General features: G+C 47.4%; 15 non-coding genes and 1 pseudogene across 15 annotated transcripts; all 16 read right to left on the bottom strand.

Annotated features, from left to right (window-relative positions):
* Nucleotides 1-486: 486 nt before the first annotated feature.
* On the bottom strand, nucleotides 487-677 carry LOC141149133 (U2 spliceosomal RNA). The gene has a single exon (XR_012245443.1). It is a non-coding gene; the product is annotated as a U2 spliceosomal RNA (small nuclear RNA).
* A 1,115-nt stretch (nucleotides 678-1,792) lies between these two features.
* LOC141149145 (U2 spliceosomal RNA) lies at nucleotides 1,793-1,983 on the bottom strand. Its single transcript, XR_012245454.1, has one exon. It is a non-coding gene; the product is annotated as a U2 spliceosomal RNA (small nuclear RNA).
* A 1,115-nt stretch (nucleotides 1,984-3,098) lies between these two features.
* Nucleotides 3,099-3,289, bottom strand: LOC141149156 (U2 spliceosomal RNA). The gene has a single exon (XR_012245465.1). It is a non-coding gene; the product is annotated as a U2 spliceosomal RNA (small nuclear RNA).
* A 1,115-nt stretch (nucleotides 3,290-4,404) lies between these two features.
* LOC141149168 (U2 spliceosomal RNA) lies at nucleotides 4,405-4,595 on the bottom strand. The gene has a single exon (XR_012245476.1). It is a non-coding gene; the product is annotated as a U2 spliceosomal RNA (small nuclear RNA).
* Nucleotides 4,596-5,710: 1,115 nt separating this feature from the next.
* Nucleotides 5,711-5,901, bottom strand: LOC141149179 (U2 spliceosomal RNA). The gene has a single exon (XR_012245487.1). It is a non-coding gene; the product is annotated as a U2 spliceosomal RNA (small nuclear RNA).
* A 1,115-nt stretch (nucleotides 5,902-7,016) lies between these two features.
* On the bottom strand, nucleotides 7,017-7,207 carry LOC141149192 (U2 spliceosomal RNA). The gene has a single exon (XR_012245499.1). It is a non-coding gene; the product is annotated as a U2 spliceosomal RNA (small nuclear RNA).
* A 1,115-nt stretch (nucleotides 7,208-8,322) lies between these two features.
* Nucleotides 8,323-8,513, bottom strand: LOC141149203 (U2 spliceosomal RNA). Its single transcript, XR_012245510.1, has one exon. It is a non-coding gene; the product is annotated as a U2 spliceosomal RNA (small nuclear RNA).
* A 1,109-nt stretch (nucleotides 8,514-9,622) lies between these two features.
* LOC141150265 (U2 spliceosomal RNA) lies at nucleotides 9,623-9,816 on the bottom strand. The gene has a single exon (XR_012246522.1). It is a non-coding gene; the product is annotated as a U2 spliceosomal RNA (small nuclear RNA).
* A 5,534-nt stretch (nucleotides 9,817-15,350) lies between these two features.
* LOC141151012 (U2 spliceosomal RNA) lies at nucleotides 15,351-15,428 on the bottom strand (annotated as a pseudogene).
* A 1,115-nt stretch (nucleotides 15,429-16,543) lies between these two features.
* On the bottom strand, nucleotides 16,544-16,734 carry LOC141149214 (U2 spliceosomal RNA). The gene has a single exon (XR_012245521.1). It is a non-coding gene; the product is annotated as a U2 spliceosomal RNA (small nuclear RNA).
* A 1,115-nt stretch (nucleotides 16,735-17,849) lies between these two features.
* On the bottom strand, nucleotides 17,850-18,040 carry LOC141149225 (U2 spliceosomal RNA). The gene has a single exon (XR_012245532.1). It is a non-coding gene; the product is annotated as a U2 spliceosomal RNA (small nuclear RNA).
* A 1,115-nt stretch (nucleotides 18,041-19,155) lies between these two features.
* LOC141149236 (U2 spliceosomal RNA) lies at nucleotides 19,156-19,346 on the bottom strand. The gene has a single exon (XR_012245543.1). It is a non-coding gene; the product is annotated as a U2 spliceosomal RNA (small nuclear RNA).
* A 1,115-nt stretch (nucleotides 19,347-20,461) lies between these two features.
* Nucleotides 20,462-20,652, bottom strand: LOC141149247 (U2 spliceosomal RNA). The gene has a single exon (XR_012245554.1). It is a non-coding gene; the product is annotated as a U2 spliceosomal RNA (small nuclear RNA).
* A 1,115-nt stretch (nucleotides 20,653-21,767) lies between these two features.
* On the bottom strand, nucleotides 21,768-21,958 carry LOC141149259 (U2 spliceosomal RNA). The gene has a single exon (XR_012245565.1). It is a non-coding gene; the product is annotated as a U2 spliceosomal RNA (small nuclear RNA).
* Nucleotides 21,959-23,073: 1,115 nt separating this feature from the next.
* LOC141149272 (U2 spliceosomal RNA) lies at nucleotides 23,074-23,264 on the bottom strand. The gene has a single exon (XR_012245576.1). It is a non-coding gene; the product is annotated as a U2 spliceosomal RNA (small nuclear RNA).
* Nucleotides 23,265-24,379: 1,115 nt separating this feature from the next.
* Nucleotides 24,380-24,570, bottom strand: LOC141149284 (U2 spliceosomal RNA). Its single transcript, XR_012245587.1, has one exon. It is a non-coding gene; the product is annotated as a U2 spliceosomal RNA (small nuclear RNA).
* Nucleotides 24,571-25,264: the final 694 nt, after the last annotated feature.

The raw sequence follows: 25,264 nt of genomic DNA on the forward strand, positions 1-25,264 counted from the left end.
CAGAAAAGGCATTGTAGCAAACCAAAAAAGAAATTTTAAGCGCAGCAGAGTAACCAGCGCACATACCTGTTAGCTCAGGTGAGTTTAAAAGGCTGCTGTTGATAACAAGGGCATTTGCTAAATAGATGGTGTGTGTGCAACAATATACTGAAAGGTCAATTATATTGTGCAGCTTATCTCACCACCTGTAGTTATTTAGGTGAAAGCTCCAAAATGCTTGCCTAATATGTCTGTTTATCCAAAAGGAAGTAAAAAGGGAGAGCTAGAAAGATAGCATTGCATCACATTACATGGCAATGCAATGCACAGTTGCTGAAGTTGAACCAAAATGAGCTTGTAATCTGGCTTCTGCAACTTTGAACATGAAAAATCCAATGAGGAGAAGAAAAGCAGAGCCAAAGAGTCCATCCCAAAATCCGACAAACAAGCAAAATGAACAAAAAACATTGAATTCAATTCTTTCTGATTTTAGAAACTGCATTAAAGAAGGGGTGCACCGGTCCTGGAGATACTGCAATACCAGGTCAATGCGTGGAGTGGACAGAGCAAGCTCTTTTTCCATCTCCCTGTTCTAAAAATCCATTTAATATATGGTCCCCAGATAGGGGACGTATCAGATATTAAACTGATAAGAACAGATACTACACTTGATCTTAGCCAAAAGGCCGAGAAGCGATAACCAGAATTGGTTTCAAACTACGGAGCCACCCAAGGATCCTAAAAAGTCCATTTGTGGAGATGAGCTCCTGGACTCCCGTTAAGAAGACATGTTGTCAACCTCTAGATCCCTTACATGCCTGCACTTTTCGGCTTGCTGCTGCTGCAATCCACGCGTTTTAGATCTGCATAACTCCACCTCTTTAAACACAGCACCTTCACCCCCTGCTGTTCCCACCCGCCTCAACACCGTTGGAAGGGAGGAGAACCAATTAAGGCGGGGGGTGGGGTGGAACGAGCAGCTGTCTACCCTTAGCAGGAGGGCTCCTGATTACATACCTCTCCTGCTGCTGCTGCTGCTGGCTGTCCAGCAGCAGACTGAAGGTGGCTGCTGCTGTGCACAGGTATTTAAAGGCTCAGAGCCTATTATGACACGCGCAGCCAGCGTTCCATTGCCACATTCCATCTACTGCAGGCAGGATACCTGACTGGCTGAATGTCGCTGAGAAGCTCACAGAGACCGCCATAAGCAACAGTTTAACAGAATGCCACAGACTAATCAACCAAACTTTTTGGGTTGGGTTCTCTTTTATAGTCTGCAGGCATTAAATGAAAGAAGTCAGTGTTCCAGCAGAAGGAGACAACGTTTCAGAAAAGGCATTGTAGCAAACCAAAAAAGAAATTTTAAGCGCAGCAGAGTAACCAGCGCACATACCTGTTAGCTCAGGTGAGTTTAAAAGGCTGCTGTTGATAACAAGGGCATTTGCTAAATAGATGGTGTGTGTGCAACAATATACTGAAAGGTCAATTATATTGTGCAGCTTATCTCACCACCTGTAGTTATTTAGGTGAAAGCTCCAAAATGCTTGCCTAATATGTCTGTTTATCCAAAAGGAAGTAAAAAGGGAGAGCTAGAAAGATAGCATTGCATCACATTACATGGCAATGCAATGCACAGTTGCTGAAGTTGAACCAAAATGAGCTTGTAATCTGGCTTCTGCAACTTTGAACATGAAAAATCCAATGAGGAGAAGAAAAGCAGAGCCAAAGAGTCCATCCCAAAATCCGACAAACAAGCAAAATGAACAAAAAACATTGAATTCAATTCTTTCTGATTTTAGAAACTGCATTAAAGAAGGGGTGCACCGGTCCTGGAGATACTGCAATACCAGGTCAATGCGTGGAGTGGACAGAGCAAGCTCTTTTTCCATCTCCCTGTTCTAAAAATCCATTTAATATATGGTCCCCAGATAGGGGACGTATCAGATATTAAACTGATAAGAACAGATACTACACTTGATCTTAGCCAAAAGGCCGAGAAGCGATAACCAGAATTGGTTTCAAACTACGGAGCCACCCAAGGATCCTAAAAAGTCCATTTGTGGAGATGAGCTCCTGGACTCCCGTTAAGAAGACATGTTGTCAACCTCTAGATCCCTTACATGCCTGCACTTTTCGGCTTGCTGCTGCTGCAATCCACGCGTTTTAGATCTGCATAACTCCACCTCTTTAAACACAGCACCTTCACCCCCTGCTGTTCCCACCCGCCTCAACACCGTTGGAAGGGAGGAGAACCAATTAAGGCGGGGGGTGGGGTGGAACGAGCAGCTGTCTACCCTTAGCAGGAGGGCTCCTGATTACATACCTCTCCTGCTGCTGCTGCTGCTGGCTGTCCAGCAGCAGACTGAAGGTGGCTGCTGCTGTGCACAGGTATATAAAGGCTCAGAGCCTATTATGACACGCGCAGCCAGCGTTCCATTGCCACATTCCATCTACTGCAGGCAGGATACCTGGCTGGCTGAATGTCGCTGAGAAGCTCACAGAGACCGCCATAAGCAACAGTTTAACAGAATGCCACAGACTAATCAACCAAACTTTTTGGGTTGGGTTCTCTTTTATAGTCTGCAGGCATTAAATGAAAGAAGTCAGTGTTCCAGCAGAAGGAGACAACGTTTCAGAAAAGGCATTGTAGCAAACCAAAAAAGAAATTTTAAGCGCAGCAGAGTAACCAGCGCACATACCTGTTAGCTCAGGTGAGTTTAAAAGGCTGCTGTTGATAACAAGGGCATTTGCTAAATAGATGGTGTGTGTGCAACAATATACTGAAAGGTCAATTATATTGTGCAGCTTATCTCACCACCTGTAGTTATTTAGGTGAAAGCTCCAAAATGCTTGCCTAATATGTCTGTTTATCCAAAAGGAAGTAAAAAGGGAGAGCTAGAAAGATAGCATTGCATCACATTACATGGCAATGCAATGCACAGTTGCTGAAGTTGAACCAAAATGAGCTTGTAATCTGGCTTCTGCAACTTTGAACATGAAAAATCCAATGAGGAGAAGAAAAGCAGAGCCAAAGAGTCCATCCCAAAATCCGACAAACAAGCAAAATGAACAAAAAACATTGAATTCAATTCTTTCTGATTTTAGAAACTGCATTAAAGAAGGGGTGCACCGGTCCTGGAGATACTGCAATACCAGGTCAATGCGTGGAGTGGACAGAGCAAGCTCTTTTTCCATCTCCCTGTTCTAAAAATCCATTTAATATATGGTCCCCAGATAGGGGACGTATCAGATATTAAACTGATAAGAACAGATACTACACTTGATCTTAGCCAAAAGGCCGAGAAGCGATAACCAGAATTGGTTTCAAACTACGGAGCCACCCAAGGATCCTAAAAAGTCCATTTGTGGAGATGAGCTCCTGGACTCCCGTTAAGAAGACATGTTGTCAACCTCTAGATCCCTTACATGCCTGCACTTTTCGGCTTGCTGCTGCTGCAATCCACGCGTTTTAGATCTGCATAACTCCACCTCTTTAAACACAGCACCTTCACCCCCTGCTGTTCCCACCCGCCTCAACACCGTTGGAAGGGAGGAGAACCAATTAAGGCGGGGGGTGGGGTGCAACGAGCAGCTGTCTACCCTTAGCAGGAGGGCTCCTGATTACATACCTCTCCTGCTGCTGCTGCTGCTGGCTGTCCAGCAGCAGACTGAAGGTGGCTGCTGCTGTGCACAGGTATTTAAAGGCTCAGAGCCTATTATGACAAACGCAGCCAGCGTTCCATTGCCACATTCCATCTACTGCAGGCAGGATACCTGACTGGCTGAATGTCGCTGAGAAGCTCACAGAGACCGCCATAAGCAACAGTTTAACAGAATGCCACAGACTAATCAACCAAACTTTTTGGGTTGGGTTCTCTTTTATAGTCTGCAGGCATTAAATGAAAGAAGTCAGTGTTCCAGCAGAAGGAGACAACGTTTCAGAAAAGGCATTGTAGCAAACCAAAAAAGAAATTTTAAGCGCAGCAGAGTAACCAGCGCACATACCTGTTAGCTCAGGTGAGTTTAAAAGGCTGCTGTTGATAACAAGGGCATTTGCTAAATAGATGGTGTGTGTGCAACAATATACTGAAAGGTCAATTATATTGTGCAGCTTATCTCACCACCTGTAGTTATTTAGGTGAAAGCTCCAAAATGCTTGCCTAATATGTCTGTTTATCCAAAAGGAAGTAAAAAGGGAGAGCTAGAAAGATAGCATTGCATCACATTACATGGCAATGCAATGCACAGTTGCTGAAGTTGAACCAAAATGAGCTTGTAATCTGGCTTCTGCAACTTTGAACATGAAAAATCCAATGAGGAGAAGAAAAGCAGAGCCAAAGAGTCCATCCCAAAATCCGACAAACAAGCAAAATGAACAAAAAACATTGAATTCAATTCTTTCTGATTTTAGAAACTGCATTAAAGAAGGGGTGCACCGGTCCTGGAGATACTGCAATACCAGGTCAATGCGTGGAGTGGACAGAGCAAGCTCTTTTTCCATCTCCCTGTTCTAAAAATCCATTTAATATATGGTCCCCAGATAGGGGACGTATCAGATATTAAACTGATAAGAACAGATACTACACTTGATCTTAGCCAAAAGGCCGAGAAGCGATAACCAGAATTGGTTTCAAACTACGGAGCCACCCAAGGATCCTAAAAAGTCCATTTGTGGAGATGAGCTCCTGGACTCCCGTTAAGAAGACATGTTGTCAACCTCTAGATCCCTTACATGCCTGCACTTTTCGGCTTGCTGCTGCTGCAATCCACGCGTTTTAGATCTGCATAACTCCACCTCTTTAAACACAGCACCTTCACCCCCTGCTGTTCCCACCCGCCTCAACACCGTTGGAAGGGAGGAGAACCAATTAAGGCGGGGGGTGGGGTGGAACGAGCAGCTGTCTACCCTTAGCAGGAGGGCTCCTGATTACATACCTCTCCTGCTGCTGCTGCTGCTGGCTGTCCAGCAGCAGACTGAAGGTGGCTGCTGCTGTGCACAGGTATATAAAGGCTCAGAGCCTATTATGACACGCGCAGCCAGCGTTCCATTGCCACATTCCATCTACTGCAGGCAGGATACCTGGCTGGCTGAATGTCGCTGAGAAGCTCACAGAGACCGCCATAAGCAACAGTTTAACAGAATGCCACAGACTAATCAACCAAACTTTTTGGGTTGGGTTCTCTTTTATAGTCTGCAGGCATTAAATGAAAGAAGTCAGTGTTCCAGCAGAAGGAGACAACGTTTCAGAAAAGGCATTGTAGCAAACCAAAAAAGAAATTTTAAGCGCAGCAGAGTAACCAGCGCACATACCTGTTAGCTCAGGTGAGTTTAAAAGGCTGCTGTTGATAACAAGGGCATTTGCTAAATAGATGGTGTGTGTGCAACAATATACTGAAAGGTCAATTATATTGTGCAGCTTATCTCACCACCTGTAGTTATTTAGGTGAAAGCTCCAAAATGCTTGCCTAATATGTCTGTTTATCCAAAAGGAAGTAAAAAGGGAGAGCTAGAAAGATAGCATTGCATCACATTACATGGCAATGCAATGCACAGTTGCTGAAGTTGAACCAAAATGAGCTTGTAATCTGGCTTCTGCAACTTTGAACATGAAAAATCCAATGAGGAGAAGAAAAGCAGAGCCAAAGAGTCCATCCCAAAATCCGACAAACAAGCAAAATGAACAAAAAACATTGAATTCAATTCTTTCTGATTTTAGAAACTGCATTAAAGAAGGGGTGCACCGGTCCTGGAGATACTGCAATACCAGGTCAATGCGTGGAGTGGACAGAGCAAGCTCTTTTTCCATCTCCCTGTTCTAAAAATCCATTTAATATATGGTCCCCAGATAGGGGACGTATCAGATATTAAACTGATAAGAACAGATACTACACTTGATCTTAGCCAAAAGGCCGAGAAGCGATAACCAGAATTGGTTTCAAACTACGGAGCCACCCAAGGATCCTAAAAAGTCCATTTGTGGAGATGAGCTCCTGGACTCCCGTTAAGAAGACATGTTGTCAACCTCTAGATCCCTTACATGCCTGCACTTTTCGGCTTGCTGCTGCTGCAATCCACGCGTTTTAGATCTGCATAACTCCACCTCTTTAAACACAGCACCTTCACCCCCTGCTGTTCCCACCCGCCTCAACACCGTTGGAAGGGAGGAGAACCAATTAAGGCGGGGGGTGGGGTGGAACGAGCAGCTGTCTACCCTTAGCAGGAGGGCTCCTGATTACATACCTCTCCTGCTGCTGCTGCTGCTGGCTGTCCAGCAGCAGACTGAAGGTGGCTGCTGCTGTGCACAGGTATATAAAGGCTCAGAGCCTATTATGACATGCGCAGCCAGCGTTCCATTGCCACATTCCATCTACTGCAGGCAGAATACCTGCCTGGCTGAATGTCGCTGAGAAGCTCACAGAGACCGCCATAAGCAACAGTTTAACAGAATGCCACAGACTAATCAACCAAACTTTTTGGGTTGGGTTCTCTTTTATAGTCTGCAGGCATTAAATGAAAGAAGTCAGTGTTCCAGCAGAAGGAGACAACGTTTCAGAAAAGGCATTGTAGCAAACCAAAAAAGAAATTTTAAGCGCAGCAGAGTAACCAGCGCACATACCTGTTAGCTCAGGTGAGTTTAAAAGGCTGCTGTTGATAACAAGGGCATTTGCTAAATAGATGGTGTGTGTGCAACAATATACTGAAAGGTCAATTATATTGTGCAGCTTATCTCACCACCTGTAGTTATTTAGGTGAAAGCTCCAAAATGCTTGCCTAATATGTCTGTTTATCCAAAAGGAAGTAAAAAGGGAGAGCTAGAAAGATAGCATTGCATCACATTACATGGCAATGCAATGCACAGTTGCTGAAGTTGAACCAAAATGAGCTTGTAATCTGGCTTCTGCAACTTTGAACATGAAAAATCCAATGAGGAGAAGAAAAGCAGAGCCAAAGAGTCCATCCCAAAATCCGACAAACAAGCAAAATGAACAAAAAACATTGAATTCAATTCTTTCTGATTTTAGAAACTGCATTAAAGAAGGGGTGCACCGGTCCTGGAGATACTGCAATACCAGGTCAATGCGTGGAGTGGACAGAGCAAGCTCTTTTTCCATCTCCCTGTTCTAAAAATCCATTTAATATATGGTCCCCAGATAGGGGACGTATCAGATATTAAACTGATAAGAACAGATACTACACTTGATCTTAGCCAAAAGGCCGAGAAGCGATAACCAGAATTGGTTTCAAACTACGGAGCCACCCAAGGATCCTAAAAAGTCCATTTGTGGAGATGAGCTCCTGGACTCCCGTTAAGAAGACATGTTGTCAACCTCTAGATCCCTTACATGCCTGCACTTTTCGGCTTGCTGCTGCTGCAATCCACGCGTTTTAGATCTGCATAACTCCACCTCTTTAAACACAGCACCTTCACCCCCTGCTGTTCCCACCCGCCTCAACACCGTTGGAAGGGAGGAGAACCAATTAAGGCGGGGGGTGGGGTGGAACGAGCAGCTGTCTACCCTTAGCAGGAGGGCTCCTGATTACATACCTCTCCTGCTGCTGCTGCTGCTGGCTGTCCAGCAGCAGACTGAAGGTGGCTGCTGCTGTGCACAGGTATATAAAGGCTCAGAGCCTATTATGACACGCGCAGCCAGCGTTCCATTGCCACATTCCATCTACTGCAGGCAGGATACCTGGCTGGCTGAATGTCGCTGAGAAGCTCACAGAGACCGCCATAAGCAACAGTTTAACAGAATGCCACAGACTAATCAACCAAACTTTTTGGGTTGGGTTCTCTTTTATAGTCTGCAGGCATTAAATGAAAGAAGTCAGTGTTCCAGCAGAAGGAGACAACGTTTCAGAAAAGGCATTGTAGCAAACCAAAAAAGAAATTTTAAGCGCAGCAGAGTAACCAGCGCACATACCTGTTAGCTCAGGTGAGTTTAAAAGGCTGCTGTTGATAACAAGGGCATTTGCTAAATAGATGGTGTGTGTGCAACAATATACTGAAAGGTCAATTATATTGTGCAGCTTATCTCACCACCTGTAGTTATTTAGGTGAAAGCTCCAAAATGCTTGCCTAATATGTCTGTTTATCCAAAAGGAAGTAAAAAGGGAGAGCTAGAAAGATAGCATTGCATCACATTACATGGCAATGCAATGCACAGTTGCTGAAGTTGAACCAAAATGAGCTTGTAATCTGGCTTCTGCAACTTTGAACATGAAAAATCCAATGAGGAGAAGAAAAGCAGAGCCAAAGAGTCCATCCCAAAATCCGACAAACAAGCAAAATGAACAAAAAACATTGAATTCAATTCTTTCTGATTATAGAAACTGCATTAAAGAAGGGGTGCACCGGTCCTGGAGATACTGCAATACCAGGTCAATGCGTGGAGTGGACAGAGCAAGCTCTTTTTCCATCTCCCTGTTCTAAAAATCCATTTAATATATGGTCCCCAGATAGGGGACGTATCAGATATTAAACTGATAAGAACAGATACTACACTTGATCTTAGCCAAAAGGCCGAGAAGCGATAACCAGAATTGGTTTCAAACTACGGAGCCACCCAAGGATCCTAAAAAGTCCATTTGTGGAGATGAGCTCCTGGACTCCCGTTAAGAAGACATGTTGTCAACCTCTAGATCCCTTACATGCCTGCACTTTTCGGCTTGCTGCTGCTGCAATCCACGCGTTTTAGATCTGCATAACTCCACCTCTTTAAACACAGCACCTTCACCCCCTGCTGTTCCCACCCGCCTCAACACCGTTGGAAGGGAGGAGAACCAATTAAGGCGGGGGGTGGGGTGGAACGAGCAGCTGTCTACCCTTAGCAGGAGGGCTCCTGATTACATACCTCTCCTGCTGCTGCTGGCTGTCCAGCAGCAGACTGAAGGTTGCTGCTGCTGTGCACAGGTATTTAAAGGCTCAGAGCCTATTATGACACGCGCAGCCAGCGTTCCATTGCCACATTCCATCTACTGCAGGCAGGATACCTGGCTGGCTGAATGTCACTGAGAAGCTCACAGAGACCGCCATAAGCAACAGTTTAACAGAATGCCACAGACTAATCAACCAAACTTTTTGGGTTGGGTTCTCTTTTATAGTCTGCAGGCATTAAATGAAAGAAGTCAGTGTTCCAGCAGAAGGAGACAACGTTTCAGAAAAGGCATTGTAGCAAACCAAAAAAGAAATTTTAAGCGCAGCAGAGTAACCAGCGCACATACCTGTTAGCTCAGGTGAGTTTAAAAGGCTGCTGTTGATAACAAGGGCATTTGCTAAATAGATGGTGTGTGTGCAACAATATACTGAAAGGTCAATTATATTGTGCAGCTTATCTCACCACCTGTAGTTATTTAGGTGAAAGCTCCAAAATGCTTGCCTAATATGTCTGTTTATCCAAAAGGAAGTAAAAAGGGAGAGCTAGAAAGATAGCATTGCATCACATTACATGGCAATGCAATGCACAGTTGCTGAAGTTGAACCAAAATGAGCTTGTAATCTGGCTTCTGCAACTTTGAACATGAAAAATTCAATGAGGAGAAGAAAAGCAGAGCCAAAGAGTCCATCCCAAAATCCGACAAACAAGCAAAATGAACAAAAAACATTGAATTCAATTCTTTCTGATTTTAGAAACTGCATTAAAGAAGGGGTGCACCGGTCCTGGAGATACTGCAATACCAGGTCAATGCGTGGAGTGGACAGAGCAAGCTCTTTTTCCATCTCCCTGTTCTAAAAATCCATTTAATATATGGTCCCCAGATAGGGGACGTATCAGATATTAAACTGATAAGAACAGATTTTTTTGATTGAATATATCTTTTATTAGCACAAAAAATAAGTTAACAGACAGTGTACAGTGCCGCAGCCCAGTACACACAGAATTCTACATCATATTTACATAGCATGAGGATACGACGCACTAACTAGACACATCACACCCCTATGCTACACAAAACACTCAGTCTGAAAGAAAAAGCATGTCAATCAATACAGTACGACGAACCGTGATAAGGGATGGGGATTGGGAAAAAAGGGATGGGGAGGGGAAAATCACAGGCCCGAAGCTTTATTGAAAGACAAGACACATAAGGGGAGAGGGGGAGGAGGGGTTTAGTCCTCGTCCTCGTCCTCCGGACCGTCCATGATGGAATAGTCTCTGAGCAGGCTGTGGATCAGCCTGCGGCAGTCCTGGATGGACATCCTCTCCCTCCTCAAGATGAGCCGGTTCCTGGCGACCCAAACGGCATCCTTGAAGCAGTTCATAAGGCGCCAAGCCTCCTGGATGGCTCCGACGGTATGAACCCCAGGGAAGAGTCCGTAAAGCACAGAATGGTGCGATAGGCTCGCCCTGGGGACAGAGTTCCTCAGGTCGTCCTCAAGTGCAGTCAATAGGCGCTGTGCAAATCCGCAGTCCCAAAAAGTGTGCAAAGATGTTTCCTCCACGAAGGGGCACCTTGGGCAGTACCGGGTCTTGCACAGGTTCCGGGCATGCATGAATGACCGGACGGGCAGTCCGCCCTGAATCGCCATCCACGACAAGTCCTTGTGCCCGTTGGTCAGCCTGTCAGACGACACATTTGTCCACACAGTCTCCAGCGTGTCCTGGTGAAGTCCTGTGATGTTCTCCACGTCATCCTTGGCTCTGATTAGCTTGTGGATAGTTTTGGGCTTCCACAAGTCGGGCTTGAGTCCCTCCAGTTGATGCTCCCCCACAAATCGAACGACGTCTCCGTAGAACCATGGCGTCGTCCAGTTGTAGGGGAAGGAGCTGTCCCACTTGTCCCAGCCGAGTCGCCTCCAAAGAGGAAGCAGGAAGAAGCGAGACATGGACCTGCCCGCGGAGCCATTCTTGACTTGCAAAGTCCGGCGGACACAATCACACACAAAAGAGGATCGCAGGAGGGTGGGGATATCTGGAACGCCCTTCCCACCCTTGCGAGGCTCCTTGTACATGACGGCCCGCCTGACTCTGTCCATCTTGGAACCCCAGACAAAGTGAAACACTGTCCTGGTAATGGCCCTGCACACAGTGACGTGTGGGGGCCAGGCCTGCGCCGTGTACTGCAAGACGGGCAGGACCTCATTACGCAGGATGAGTGCCTTACCCTCACAAGTGAGGTGTCTGAGGCTCCAGAGTCCGATCCGTTGCTTCACCTTGGCCAAGCGTTCTTGCCAGGACTTGAGGGCCGCTCCTTCCTTCCCGAACCAGACTCCCAGCACCTTGAGGAAATCCGGTTGAATGTTGAAGGGGAAGGGGGCGGAGGAGGCCGGCTGCCAATCCCCGAAGAGCATGGCTTCCGACTTCCTGCAGTTGACTTTGGCCCCTGAAGCCCGGCCGAACCTCTCACACGTCTGGACGAGGGCGTCGACTGAACCACGATCAGCGCAGAAGACGGTGACGTCGTCCATGTAGAGCGAGCACTTGACCTCGTGTCGTCCCGGACCCGGTGCGGTGATCCCTCTGATCTCTCCATTCTGCCGGATAGCCTCTGCGAAGAGTTCTATAACACAAACAAAAAGAAGAGGTGATAGAGGGCAGCCTTGTCTGACCCCAGAGAGGACAGGGAAGGGGTCAGTCTTCCAGCCGTTCACCAACACCGAGCTATGGATATCAAAATACATCAGACGGACATACGAACAAAACATGTTACCCAAACCTAACCGGTGCAGAGCTCGGCCCATGAACTCGTGGGAAACCCGGTTGAAGGCCTTCTCCTGATCCAAGGAGACCAGGGCCGCGTGTGCGCGGCGGACCTTGATGTACTCGACCGTGTCCCGCACGAGAGCGAGGCTGTCTGCGATGCGACGTCCAGGGATGCCGCAGGTCTGGTCCGGGTGGATGATCCGTCCGATGACCGTCTTAAGTCGTGTCGCCATCGTCTTGGCCAGGATCTTGTAGTCCACGTTGAGCAGAGTGATGGGACGCCAATTCCTCAGGTCGCACCTCTCTCCCTTCCGCTTGTACAGGATCGTGACCATTCCTTCCCTCAAAGATGGAGGCATTCTACCCTCCACCACCATCTCCTCGTACAGGTCCAACAGGTCCGGACAGATGAGGTCTCCCAGCGCTACATAGAGCTCCGCTGGAAGACCATCACTGCCCGGGGTCCTGCCGGTCCTAAAGGATTTAGCGGCAGAGAGCAATTCGCCCACCATCAGAGGTTTGTCCAAGGCTGCCGTGCCTGCAGGATCAAGATGGTTAGTGATACCTGACAGGAACTTATCAGCAGCGTCGGGGTCGGTAGTCTTGTGGGAGTAGAGTTCGCTGTAGAAGTCGCTGACGACCCTCATCACGTCCTCCTTCCCACGTCGCATGTTTCCGCTCTCGTCTCGCAGCTCGTTCAGGGGCGTGTGACCGGCATGAAGTTTCCTGAAAAAGAATGAGTTACATTTCTCACCCTTCTCCAGATTCTCCACTTTGGAACGGAAGATGATTCGCTTGGACTCCTCCTCAAAGTGACTTTTCAGGCTCTTCTTGGTCTCCTCCAGCTCCTCCCTCACGTCCCAGCCGCAGTGAAGAAGGTCCTGCAGCGACCGCAGCTCGCGCTGCAGCCCTCTGAAGTCCCTCCTCTTCTCACACGCCTGTTGTCGACCCTTGGCCTGAAAGAAACAGCGAAACTCAAGTTTAACATATTCCCACCAATCAGAGACTGTTTGGAAGCTACCCTTGTAGGACTGCCACATTGCGTAGGCTGCTCTCAGCTCCTCCACGACTTCATCCTGAGCCAGCAGAGCACAATTCAGCTTCCAGGAGCCGGGGCCGGACGGAAAACCGTCGCCGAGGACACCTTGTAAGTGAATGGCTCTGTGGTCGGAGAAGAAGCAGGAGACCATCGAGTGCCTACTCTGCCTGACTGCCCGAGAGGTGAACACAAAGTCAATCCTGGAGCGGAGTGAGCCATCGGGTCGGCTCCACGAATAGTTCGTGGAGCCTCTCCCCATGGAGCCCACCACGTCCTGAAGAGAGGCCTCGGTTACCATCTCGATGAGCAGCTTGGACGTGATGTCAAACTTGGCAGATGTGCCAGAACTACGACCGTCCTCCTCGATGGGGCAGTTGAAATCCCCGGCCATCACTAAGGTCCTGGTGGTGGCAAGCTGAAGCCGCAGGGTCTGGAAAAGCTCCAAACGCTCATTCTTCAGTGGGGACGCATACACGTTGATGAACCTGACAGGTTCTCCCGCCCAGTTGCCATCTACAACAAGAGCCCTGCCGCAGATGAGCTCCTGGACGGACTCAAGCGTGAATGCGCCCCCCCTGATCAGAATTGCGACCCCCGCAGACTTGCAGTCACCCCCACCGGACCAGTAGGATGGACCGTGGGACCACTCCCTGGCCAGATGTTTGAAGGACCTAGAGGAGGGAAGGGAACATTCCTGCAACATATAAACATCACACAACTGGGAAGTAAGGAAGGCATAAATAGTCTGACGTCTGAACTTGTCCTTGATGCTCCTGACATTAATGGAAAATAAGTTAATATTAGCCATCATGTAGGGAAAAAAGAAAAAGTTAGCGCAGGCAATACACCTTAGTTACCACTCCGGTCGGGTGGTCCCTCGTCGGTGTTGACTGCTGGTGACGGGATCACCAGCAGGCCCTCTTCCTCCATCTGGTCAAGCAGCGCGGCCTCGATCTCGGCGACCACCAGTTCCTCCTCTTCTGGCTCGGCCACCAGGGTCTCAACCATGTGCTCCATCTCTTCTGGCTCAGGGAGGGTATCCTCCTTTTCGCCTACGAAATCCAGAATCTTCTTTTTGGAGGATTCAGTAGCAGGGCTGTCCTCCACCTTCCTCTTTCCCCGGGTTGGAACTGGGGAGACAAGAAGGGGAAAATCCTCCTCGGAATAGATAGCGGCGGGTGGAGGAAAGGTTAATTCCACCGCTACCATGGTCTGGGGAGGGAGAGTGGCTGCCGGGGCAGGGGAAAGGACACCTGCTGAGGAGTAGGGGAAGGAGGAAGAGGAAGTGGAATCCTCAGCAGGGGTGGCCGGGGTGGGGGGGGATTGGACGGGGGTGGCAGGGGGAGGGATCGAGAGAGGGGTGACAGAACTCTTACCCTCCTTTGACTTTTTCTTCTGCTTCGGAGCTGCTGGGACCGTCGCTGGGGCTTTGGCCACCGACTCCTTGACCGCTTTGGCCTTGGTCGTCTCGGCCTTGACCTTCACAGGCCTGGTCGTCGGGGCCTTGTCCTCCTTAGCTGGGGTCGTCGCAACCACCGATGCCCAGGATCTCTCACGCCTGGGGCAATCCTTGTACAGATGAGCCGCCAGCCCACACAGGTTGCAGGACGTCTTCTTCGGGCAGTCCTTCGAGCTGTGTCCCGTCACTCGACAAATCCTGCAGGCATCCTCCTTGCAGTCCTTCATCTCGTGGCCGTTCTTGCCGCATCTCCTGCAGTTCCGCGGCATGTCCGGGTAATAGATGAGGCCGTAGGAGTTGCCCAGGGAGAATGTCGGGGGCAGGTGCCGAAGTCCGTCTGAGTACGCCAGGTCCCTGTGAAGTCTAACGGTCACCGACCACTTACCTGTCCAGAAGCCGAGTCCATTCAGGATGTGAGAGGGTTCCTTCACAACCAAACAGAAGCGTCTCAGGAAGGTACAGATGTCTTGGCCTGGGGTGTGCGGGTTGCGCATGGAGACCGTGATCCTCCTTTCATCCCTCTGGATAGGGCAGCTACCTGTAAAGGCAGAGAAAGAATTATCCGGTCCTTTTGCGCTTACCATTTCCCAGAACCTCCTGCAGGTGTTCACAGTGGCGAAGGTGACGAAGAAGATCCCCGTCAAGAAGGTCTGGATGCTGAGGGTTTCCGACCTGGAGAAGCCTCGATCCAGCAGCATCTTCTGGCAGAACACGTCCGAGGACATGTCCGGCACCCTCCCATCCACTTCCTTCAGCTTCAGGGCCACCGTCTGCCGCATCCATGGCTCCAGGGCTGGAGCTTCGTGGCGGGGCTTCTGGGGTCCCTTCTGCTGGCCAGTCGTGGAGGCAGAGTCCTTGGGGTCAGAATCGGCTCCTGGCTGGGCCCTCCTGGCTGTCCCCAGCTCCAGGCTCTTCTTTTCGGCCTTCCTCGCAGCGCTTGCCATGGCTTTCCTCCTGCAGTTACTTCTTGGAGCTGGATCTGGAACTCTTCCCGGAATGGGTGGAGCTATGCAGATTCTTCTCCCGTCGTGTTCTGGACAAATTCCCCGAAAGGTCTTTGTCTCGATGATTTTCTTCCTCGAAGATTCCACAGGACAGCCCGATTCTTCTCCGAGTCTTCGTCTTCTTCTGGATTCTTTAGAGCTTCTTCCTCCCACCGATATCCGCCTTCGTTCTCCGATGTCAGCTGGGCTCCGAAGCTCTTCTCCTTCCGAGTTCGATCGCTCTCGTCAAGTGTAGATCGTAGCTCTTGTGTTCTTAAAAGAACAGATACTACACTTGATCTTAGCCAAAAGGCCGAGAAGCGATAACCAGAATTGGTTTCAAACTACGGAGCCACCCAAGGATCCTAAAAAGTCCATTTGTGGAGATGAGCTCCTGGACTCCCGTTAAGAAGACATGTTGTCAACCTCTAGATCCCTTACATGCCTGCACTTTTCGGCTTGCTGCTGCTGCAATCCACGCGTTTTAGATCTGCATAACTCCACCTCTTTAAACACAGCACCTTCACCCCCTGCTGTTCCCACCCGCCTCAACACCGTTGGAAGGGAGGAGAACCAATTAAGGCGGGGGGTGGGGTGGAACGAGCAGCTGTCTACCCTTAGCAGGAGGGCTCCTGATTACATACCTCTCCTGCTGCTGCTGCTGCTGGCTGTCCAGCAGCAGACTGAAGGTGGCTGCTGCTGTGCACAGGTATATAAAGGCTCAGAGCCTATTATGACACGCACAGCCAGCGTTCCATTGCCACATTCCATCTACTGCAGGCAGGATACCTGGCTGGCTGAATGTCGCTGAGAAGCTCACAGAGACCGCCATAAGCAACAGTTTAACAGAATGCCACAGACTAATCAACCAAACTTTTTGGGTTGGGTTCTCTTTTATAGTCTGCAGGCATTAAATGAAAGAAGTCAGTGTTCCAGCAGAAGGAGACAACGTTTCAGAAAAGGCATTGTAGCAAACCAAAAAAGAAATTTTAAGCGCAGCAGAGTAACCAGCGCACATACCTGTTAGCTCAGGTGAGTTTAAAAGGCTGCTGTTGATAACAAGGGCATTTGCTAAATAGATGGTGTGTGTGCAACAATATACTGAAAGGTCAATTATATTGTGCAGCTTATCTCACCACCTGTAGTTATTTAGGTGAAAGCTCCAAAATGCTTGCCTAATATGTCTGTTTATCCAAAAGGAAGTAAAAAGGGAGAGCTAGAAAGATAGCATTGCATCACATTACATGGCAATGCAATGCACAGTTGCTGAAGTTGAACCAAAATGAGCTTGTAATCTGGCTTCTGCAACTTTGAACATGAAAAATCCAATGAGGAGAAGAAAAGCAGAGCCAAAGAGTCCATCCCAAAATCCGACAAACAAGCAAAATGAACAAAAAACATTGAATTCAATTCTTTCTGATTTTAGAAACTGCATTAAAGAAGGGGTGCACCGGTCCTGGAGATACTGCAATACCAGGTCAATGCGTGGAGTGGACAGAGCAAGCTCTTTTTCCATCTCCCTGTTCTAAAAATCCATTTAATATATGGTCCCCAGATAGGGGACGTATCAGATATTAAACTGATAAGAACAGATACTACACTTGATCTTAGCCAAAAGGCCGAGAAGCGATAACCAGAATTGGTTTCAAACTACGGAGCCACCCAAGGATCCTAAAAAGTCCATTTGTGGAGATGAGCTCCTGGACTCCCGTTAAGAAGACATGTTGTCAACCTCTAGATCCCTTACATGCCTGCACTTTTCGGCTTGCTGCTGCTGCAATCCACGCGTTTTAGATCTGCATAACTCCACCTCTTTAAACACAGCACCTTCACCCCCTGCTGTTCCCACCCGCCTCAACACCGTTGGAAGGGAGGAGAACCAATTAAGGCGGGGGGTGGGGTGGAACGAGCAGCTGTCTACCCTTAGCAGGAGGGCTCCTGATTACATACCTCTCCTGCTGCTGCTGCTGCTGGCTGTCCAGCAGCAGACTGAAGGTGGCTGCTGCTGTGCACAGGTATATAAAGGCTCAGAGCCTATTATGACACGCGCAGCCAGCGTTCCATTGCCACATTCCATCTACTGCAGGCAGGATACCTGGCTGGCTGAATGTCGCTGAGAAGCTCACAGAGACCGCCATAAGCAACAGTTTAACAGAATGCCACAGACTAATCAACCAAACTTTTTGGGTTGGGTTCTCTTTTATAGTCTGCAGGCATTAAATGAAAGAAGTCAGTGTTCCAGCAGAAGGAGACAACGTTTCAGAAAAGGCATTGTAGCAAACCAAAAAAGAAATTTTAAGCGCAGCAGAGTAACCAGCGCACATACCTGTTAGCTCAGGTGAGTTTAAAAGGCTGCTGTTGATAACAAGGGCATTTGCTAAATAGATGGTGTGTGTGCAACAATATACTGAAAGGTCAATTATATTGTGCAGCTTATCTCACCACCTGTAGTTATTTAGGTGAAAGCTCCAAAATGCTTGCCTAATATGTCTGTTTATCCAAAAGGAAGTAAAAAGGGAGAGCTAGAAAGATAGCATTGCATCACATTACATGGCAATGCAATGCACAGTTGCTGAAGTTGAACCAAAATGAGCTTGTAATCTGGCTTCTGCAACTTTGAACATGAAAAATCCAATGAGGAGAAGAAAAGCAGAGCCAAAGAGTCCATCCCAAAATCCGACAAACAAGCAAAATGAACAAAAAACATTGAATTCAATTCTTTCTGATTTTAGAAACTGCATTAAAGAAGGGGTGCACCGGTCCTGGAGATACTGCAATACCAGGTCAATGCGTGGAGTGGACAGAGCAAGCTCTTTTTCCATCTCCCTGTTCTAAAAATCCATTTAATATATGGTCCCCAGATAGGGGACGTATCAGATATTAAACTGATAAGAACAGATACTACACTTGATCTTAGCCAAAAGGCCGAGAAGCGATAACCAGAATTGGTTTCAAACTACGGAGCCACCCAAGGATCCTAAAAAGTCCATTTGTGGAGATGAGCTCCTGGACTCCCGTTAAGAAGACATGTTGTCAACCTCTAGATCCCTTACATGCCTGCACTTTTCGGCTTGCTGCTGCTGCAATCCACGCGTTTTAGATCTGCATAACTCCACCTCTTTAAACACAGCACCTTCACCCCCTGCTGTTCCCACCCGCCTCAACACCGTTGGAAGGGAGGAGAACCAATTAAGGCGGGGGGTGGGGTGGAACGAGCAGCTGTCTACCCTTAGCAGGAGGGCTCCTGATTACATACCTCTCCTGCTGCTGCTGCTGCTGGCTGTCCAGCAGCAGACTGAAGGTGGCTGCTGCTGTGCACAGGTATATAAAGGCTCAGAGCCTATTATGACACGCGCAGCCAGCGTTCCATTGCCACATTCCATCTACTGCAGGCAGGATACCTGGCTGGCTGAATGTCGCTGAGAAGCTCACAGAGACCGCCATAAGCAACAGTTTAACAGAATGCCACAGACTAATCAACCAAACTTTTTGGGTTGGGTTCTCTTTTATAGTCTGCAGGCATTAAATGAAAGAAGTCAGTGTTCCAGCAGAAGGAGACAACGTTTCAGAAAAGGCATTGTAGCAAACCAAAAAAGAAATTTTAAGCGCAGCAGAGTAACCAGCGCACATACCTGTTAGCTCAGGTGAGTTTAAAAGGCTGCTGTTGATAACAAGGGCATTTGCTAAATAGATGGTGTGTGTGCAACAATATACTGAAAGGTCAATTATATTGTGCAGCTTATCTCACCACCTGTAGTTATTTAGGTGAAAGCTCCAAAATGCTTGCCTAATATGTCTGTTTATCCAAAAGGAAGTAAAAAGGGAGAGCTAGAAAGATAGCATTGCATCACATTACATGGCAATGCAATGCACAGTTGCTGAAGTTGAACCAAAATGAGCTTGTAATCTGGCTTCTGCAACTTTGAACATGAAAAATCCAATGAGGAGAAGAAAAGCAGAGCCAAAGAGTCCATCCCAAAATCCGACAAACAAGCAAAATGAACAAAAAACATTGAATTCAATTCTTTCTGATTTTAGAAACTGCATTAAAGAAGGGGTGCACCGGTCCTGGAGATACTGCAATACCAGGTCAATGCGTGGAGTGGACAGAGCAAGCTCTTTTTCCATCTCCCTGTTCTAAAAATCCATTTAATATATGGTCCCCAGATAGGGGACGTATCAGATATTAAACTGATAAGAACAGATACTACACTTGATCTTAGCCAAAAGGCCGAGAAGCGATAACCAGAATTGGTTTCAAACTACGGAGCCACCCAAGGATCCTAAAAAGTCCATTTGTGGAGATGAGCTCCTGGACTCCCGTTAAGAAGACATGTTGTCAACCTCTAGATCCCTTACATGCCTGCACTTTTCGGCTTGCTGCTGCTGCAATCCACGCGTTTTAGATCTGCATAACTCCACCTCTTTAAACACAGCACCTTCACCCCCTGCTGTTCCCACCCGCCTCAACACCGTTGGAAGGGAGGAGAACCAATTAAGGCGGGGGGTGGGGTGGAACGAGCAGCTGTCTACCCTTAGCAGGAGGGCTCCTGATTACATACCTCTCCTGCTGCTGCTGCTGCTGGCTGTCCAGCAGCAGACTGAAGGTGGCTGCTGCTGTGCACAGGTATATAAAGGCTCAGAGCCTATTATGACACGCGCAGCCAGCGTTCCATTGCCACATTCCATCTACTGCAGGCAGGATACCTGGCTGGCTGAATGTCGCTGAGAAGCTCACAGAGACCGCCATAAGCAACAGTTTAACAGAATGCCACAGACTAATCAACCAAACTTTTTGGGTTGGGTTCTCTTTTATAGTCTGCAGGCATTAAATGAAAGAAGTCAGTGTTCCAGCAGAAGGAGACAACGTTTCAGAAAAGGCATTGTAGCAAACCAAAAAAGAAATTTTAAGCGCAGCAGAGTAACCAGCGCACATACCTGTTAGCTCAGGTGAGTTTAAAAGGCTGCTGTTGATAACAAGGGCATTTGCTAAATAGATGGTGTGTGTGCAACAATATACTGAAAGGTCAATTATATTGTGCAGCTTATCTCACCACCTGTAGTTATTTAGGTGAAAGCTCCAAAATGCTTGCCTAATATGTCTGTTTATCCAAAAGGAAGTAAAAAGGGAGAGCTAGAAAGATAGCATTGCATCACATTACATGGCAATGCAATGCACAGTTGCTGAAGTTGAACCAAAATGAGCTTGTAATCTGGCTTCTGCAACTTTGAACATGAAAAATCCAATGAGGAGAAGAAAAGCAGAGCCAAAGAGTCCATCCCAAAATCCGACAAACAAGCAAAATGAACAAAAAACATTGAATTCAATTCTTTCTGATTTTAGAAACTGCATTAAAGAAGGGGTGCACCGGTCCTGGAGATACTGCAATACCAGGTCAATGCGTGGAGTGGACAGAGCAAGCTCTTTTTCCATCTCCCTGTTCTAAAAATCCATTTAATATATGGTCCCCAGATAGGGGACGTATCAGATATTAAACTGATAAGAACAGATACTACACTTGATCTTAGCCAAAAGGCCGAGAAGCGATAACCAGAATTGGTTTCAAACTACGGAGCCACCCAAGGATCCTAAAAAGTCCATTTGTGGAGATGAGCTCCTGGACTCCCGTTAAGAAGACATGTTGTCAACCTCTAGATCCCTTACATGCCTGCACTTTTCGGCTTGCTGCTGCTGCAATCCACGCGTTTTAGATCTGCATAACTCCACCTCTTTAAACACAGCACCTTCACCCCCTGCTGTTCCCACCCGCCTCAACACCGTTGGAAGGGAGGAGAACCAATTAAGGCGGGGGGTGGGGTGGAACGAGCAGCTGTCTACCCTTAGCAGGAGGGCTCCTGATTACATACCTCTCCTGCTGCTGCTGCTGCTGGCTGTCCAGCAGCAGACTGAAGGTGGCTGCTGCTGTGCACAGGTATATAAAGGCTCAGAGCCTATTATGACACGCGCAGCCAGCGTTCCATTGCCACATTCCATCTACTGCAGGCAGGATACCTGGCTGGCTGAATGTCGCTGAGAAGCTCACAGAGACCGCCATAAGCAACAGTTTAACAGAATGCCACAGACTAATCAACCAAACTTTTTGGGTTGGGTTCTCTTTTATAGTCTGCAGGCATTAAATGAAAGAAGTCAGTGTTCCAGCAGAAGGAGACAACGTTTCAGAAAAGGCATTGTAGCAAACCAAAAAAGAAATTTTAAGCGCAGCAGAGTAACCAGCGCACATACCTGTTAGCTCAGGTGAGTTTAAAAGGCTGCTGTTGATAACAAGGGCATTTGCTAAATAGATGGTGTGTGTGCAACAATATACTGAAAGGTCAATTATATTGTGCAGCTTATCTCACCACCTGTAGTTATTTAGGTGAAAGCTCCAAAATGCTTGCCTAATATGTCTGTTTATCCAAAAGGAAGTAAAAAGGGAGAGCTAGAAAGATAGCATTGCATCACATTACATGGCAATGCAATGCACAGTTGCTGAAGTTGAACCAAAATGAGCTTGTAATCTGGCTTCTGCAACTTTGAACATGAAAAATCCAATGAGGAGAAGAAAAGCAGAGCCAAAGAGTCCATCCCAAAATCCGACAAACAAGCAAAATGAACAAAAAACATTGAATTCAATTCTTTCTGATTTTAGAAACTGCATTAAAGAAGGGGTGCACCGGTCCTGGAGATACTGCAATACCAGGTCAATGCGTGGAGTGGACAGAGCAAGCTCTTTTTCCATCTCCCTGTTCTAAAAATCCATTTAATATATGGTCCCCAGATAGGGGACGTATCAGATATTAAACTGATAAGAACAGATACTACACTTGATCTTAGCCAAAAGGCCGAGAAGCGATAACCAGAATTGGTTTCAAACTACGGAGCCACCCAAGGATCCTAAAAAGTCCATTTGTGGAGATGAGCTCCTGGACTCCCGTTAAGAAGACATGTTGTCAACCTCTAGATCCCTTACATGCCTGCACTTTTCGGCTTGCTGCTGCTGCAATCCACGCGTTTTAGATCTGCATAACTCCACCTCTTTAAACACAGCACCTTCACCCCCTGCTGTTCCCACCCGCCTCAACACCGTTGGAAGGGAGGAGAACCAATTAAGGCGGGGGGTGGGGTGGAACGAGCAGCTGTCTACCCTTAGCAGGAGGGCTCCTGATTACATACCTCTCCTGCTGCTGCTGCTGCTGGCTGTCCAGCAGCAGACTGAAGGTGGCTGCTGCTGTGCACAGGTATATAAAGGCTCAGAGCCTATTATGACACGCGCAGCCAGCGTTCCATTGCCACATTCCATCTACTGCAGGCAGGATACCTGGCTGGCTGAATGTCGCTGAGAAGCTCACAGAGACCGCCATAAGCAACAGTTTAACAGAATGCCACAGACTAATCAACCAAACTTTTTGGGTTGGGTTCTCTTTTATAGTCTGCAGGCATTAAATGAAAGAAGTCAGTGTTCCAGCAGAAGGAGACAACGTTTCAGAAAAGGCATTGTAGCAAACCAAAAAAGAAATTTTAAGCGCAGCAGAGTAACCAGCGCACATACCTGTTAGCTCAGGTGAGTTTAAAAGGCTGCTGTTGATAACAAGGGCATTTGCTAAATAGATGGTGTGTGTGCAACAATATACTGAAAGGTCAATTATATTGTGCAGCTTATCTCACCACCTGTAGTTATTTAGGTGAAAGCTCCAAAATGCTTGCCTAATATGTCTGTTTATCCAAAAGGAAGTAAAAAGGGAGAGCTAGAAAGATAGCATTGCATCACATTACATGGCAATGCAATGCACAGTTGCTGAAGTTGAACCAAAATGAGCTTGTAATCTGGCTTCTGCAACTTTGAACATGAAAAATCCAATGAGGAGAAGAAAAGCAGAGCCAAAGAGTCCATCCCAAAATCCGACAAACAAGCAAAATGAACAAAAAACATTGAATTCAATTCTTTCTGATTTTAGAAACTGCATTAAAGAAGGGGTGCACCGGTCCTGGAGATACTGCAATACCAGGTCAATGCGTGGAGTGGACAGAGCAAGCTCTTTTTCCATCTCCCTGTTCTAAAAATCCATTTAATATATGGTCCCCAGATAGGGGACGTATCAGATATTAAACTGATAAGAACAGATACTACACTTGATCTTAGCCAAAAGGCCGAGAAGCGATAACCAGAATTGGTTTCAAACTACGGAGCCACCCAAGGATCCTAAAAAGTCCATTTGTGGAGATGAGCTCCTGGACTCCCGTTAAGAAGACATGTTGTCAACCTCTAGATCCCTTACATGCCTGCACTTTTCGGCTTGCTGCTGCTGCAATCCACGCGTTTTAGATCTGCATAACTCCACCTCTTTAAACACAGCACCTTCACCCCCTGCTGTTCCCACCCGCCTCAACACCGTTGGAAGGGAGGAGAACCAATTAAGGCGGGGGGTGGGGTGGAACGAGCAGCTGTCTACCCTTAGCAGGAGGGCTCCTGATTACATACCTCTCCTGCTGCTGCTGCTGCTGGCTGTCCAGCAGCAGACTGAAGGTGGCTGCTGCTGTGCACAGGTATATAAAGGCTCAGAGCCTATTATGACACGCGCAGCCAGCGTTCCATTGCCACATTCCATCTACTGCAGGCAGGATACCTGGCTGGCTGAATGTCGCTGAGAAGCTCACAGAGACCGCCATAAGCAACAGTTTAACAGAATGCCACAGACTAATCAACCAAACTTTTTGGGTTGGGTTCTCTTTTATAGTCTGCAGGCATTAAATGAAAGAAGTCAGTGTTCCGGCAGAAGGAGACAACGTTTCAGAAAAGGCATTGTAGCAAACCAAAAAAGAAATTTTAAGCGCAGCAGAGTAACCAGCGCACATACCTGTTAGCTCAGGTGAGTTTAAAAGGCTGCTGTTGATAACAAGGGCATTTGCTAAATAGATGGTGTGTGTGCAACAATATACTGAAAGGTCAATTATATTGTGCAGCTTATCTCACCACCTGTAGTTATTTAGGTGAAAGCTCCAAAATGCTTGCCTAATATGTCTGTTTATCCAAAAGGAAGTAAAAAGGGAGAGCTAGAAAGATAGCATTGCATCACATTACATGGCAATGCAATGCACAGTTGCTGAAGTTGAACCAAAATGAGCTTGTAATCTGGCTTCTGCAACTTTGAACATGAAAAATCCAATGAGGAGAAGAAAAGCAGAGCCAAAGAGTCCATCCCAAAATCCGACAAACAAGCAAAATGAACAAAAAACATTGAATTCAATTCTTTCTGATTTTAGAAACTGCATTAAAGAAGGGGTGCACCGGTCCTGGAGATACTGCAATACCAGGTCAATGCGTGGAGTGGACAGAGCAAGCTCTTTTTCCATCTCCCTGTTCTAAAAATCCATTTAATATATGGTCCCCAGATAGGGGACGTATCAGATATTAAACTGATAAGAACAGATACTACACTTGATCTTAGCCAAAAGGCCGAGAAGCGATAACCAGAATTGGTTTCAAACTACGGAGCCACCCAAGGATCCTAAAAAGTCCATTTGTGGAGATGAGCTCCTGGACTCCCGTTAAGAAGACATGTTGTCAACCTCTAGATCCCTTACATGCCTGCACTTTTCGGCTTGCTGCTGCTGCAATCCACGCGTTTTAGATCTGCATAACTCCACCTCTTTAAACACAGCACCTTCACCCCCTGCTGTTCCCACCCGCCTCAACACCGTTGGAAGGGAGGAGAACCAATTAAGGCGGGGGGTGGGGTGGAACGAGCAGCTGTCTACCCTTAGCAGGAGGGCTCCTGATTACATACCTCTCCTGCTGCTGCTGCTGCTGGCTGTCCAGCAGCAGACTGAAGGTGGCTGCTGCTGTGCACAGGTATATAAAGGCTCAGAGCCTATTATGACACGCGCAGCCAGCGTTCCATTGCCACATTCCATCTACTGCAGGCAGGATACCTGGCTGGCTGAATGTCGCTGAGAAGCTCACAGAGACCGCCATAAGCAACAGTTTAACAGAATGCCACAGACTAATCAACCAAACTTTTTGGGTTGGGTTCTCTTTTATAGTCTGCAGGCATTAAATGAAAGAAGTCAGTGTTCCAGCAGAAGGAGACAACGTTTCAGAAAAGGCATTGTAGCAAACCAAAAAAGAAATTTTAAGCGCAGCAGAGTAACCAGCGCACATA

Source organism: Phyllobates terribilis, unplaced genomic scaffold (assembly GCF_046119375.1).
Source record: "Phyllobates terribilis strain yellow unplaced genomic scaffold, ASM4611937v1 Scaffold_5__5_contigs__length_657084704, whole genome shotgun sequence".
Taxonomy (NCBI): domain Eukaryota; kingdom Metazoa; phylum Chordata; class Amphibia; order Anura; family Dendrobatidae; genus Phyllobates; species Phyllobates terribilis.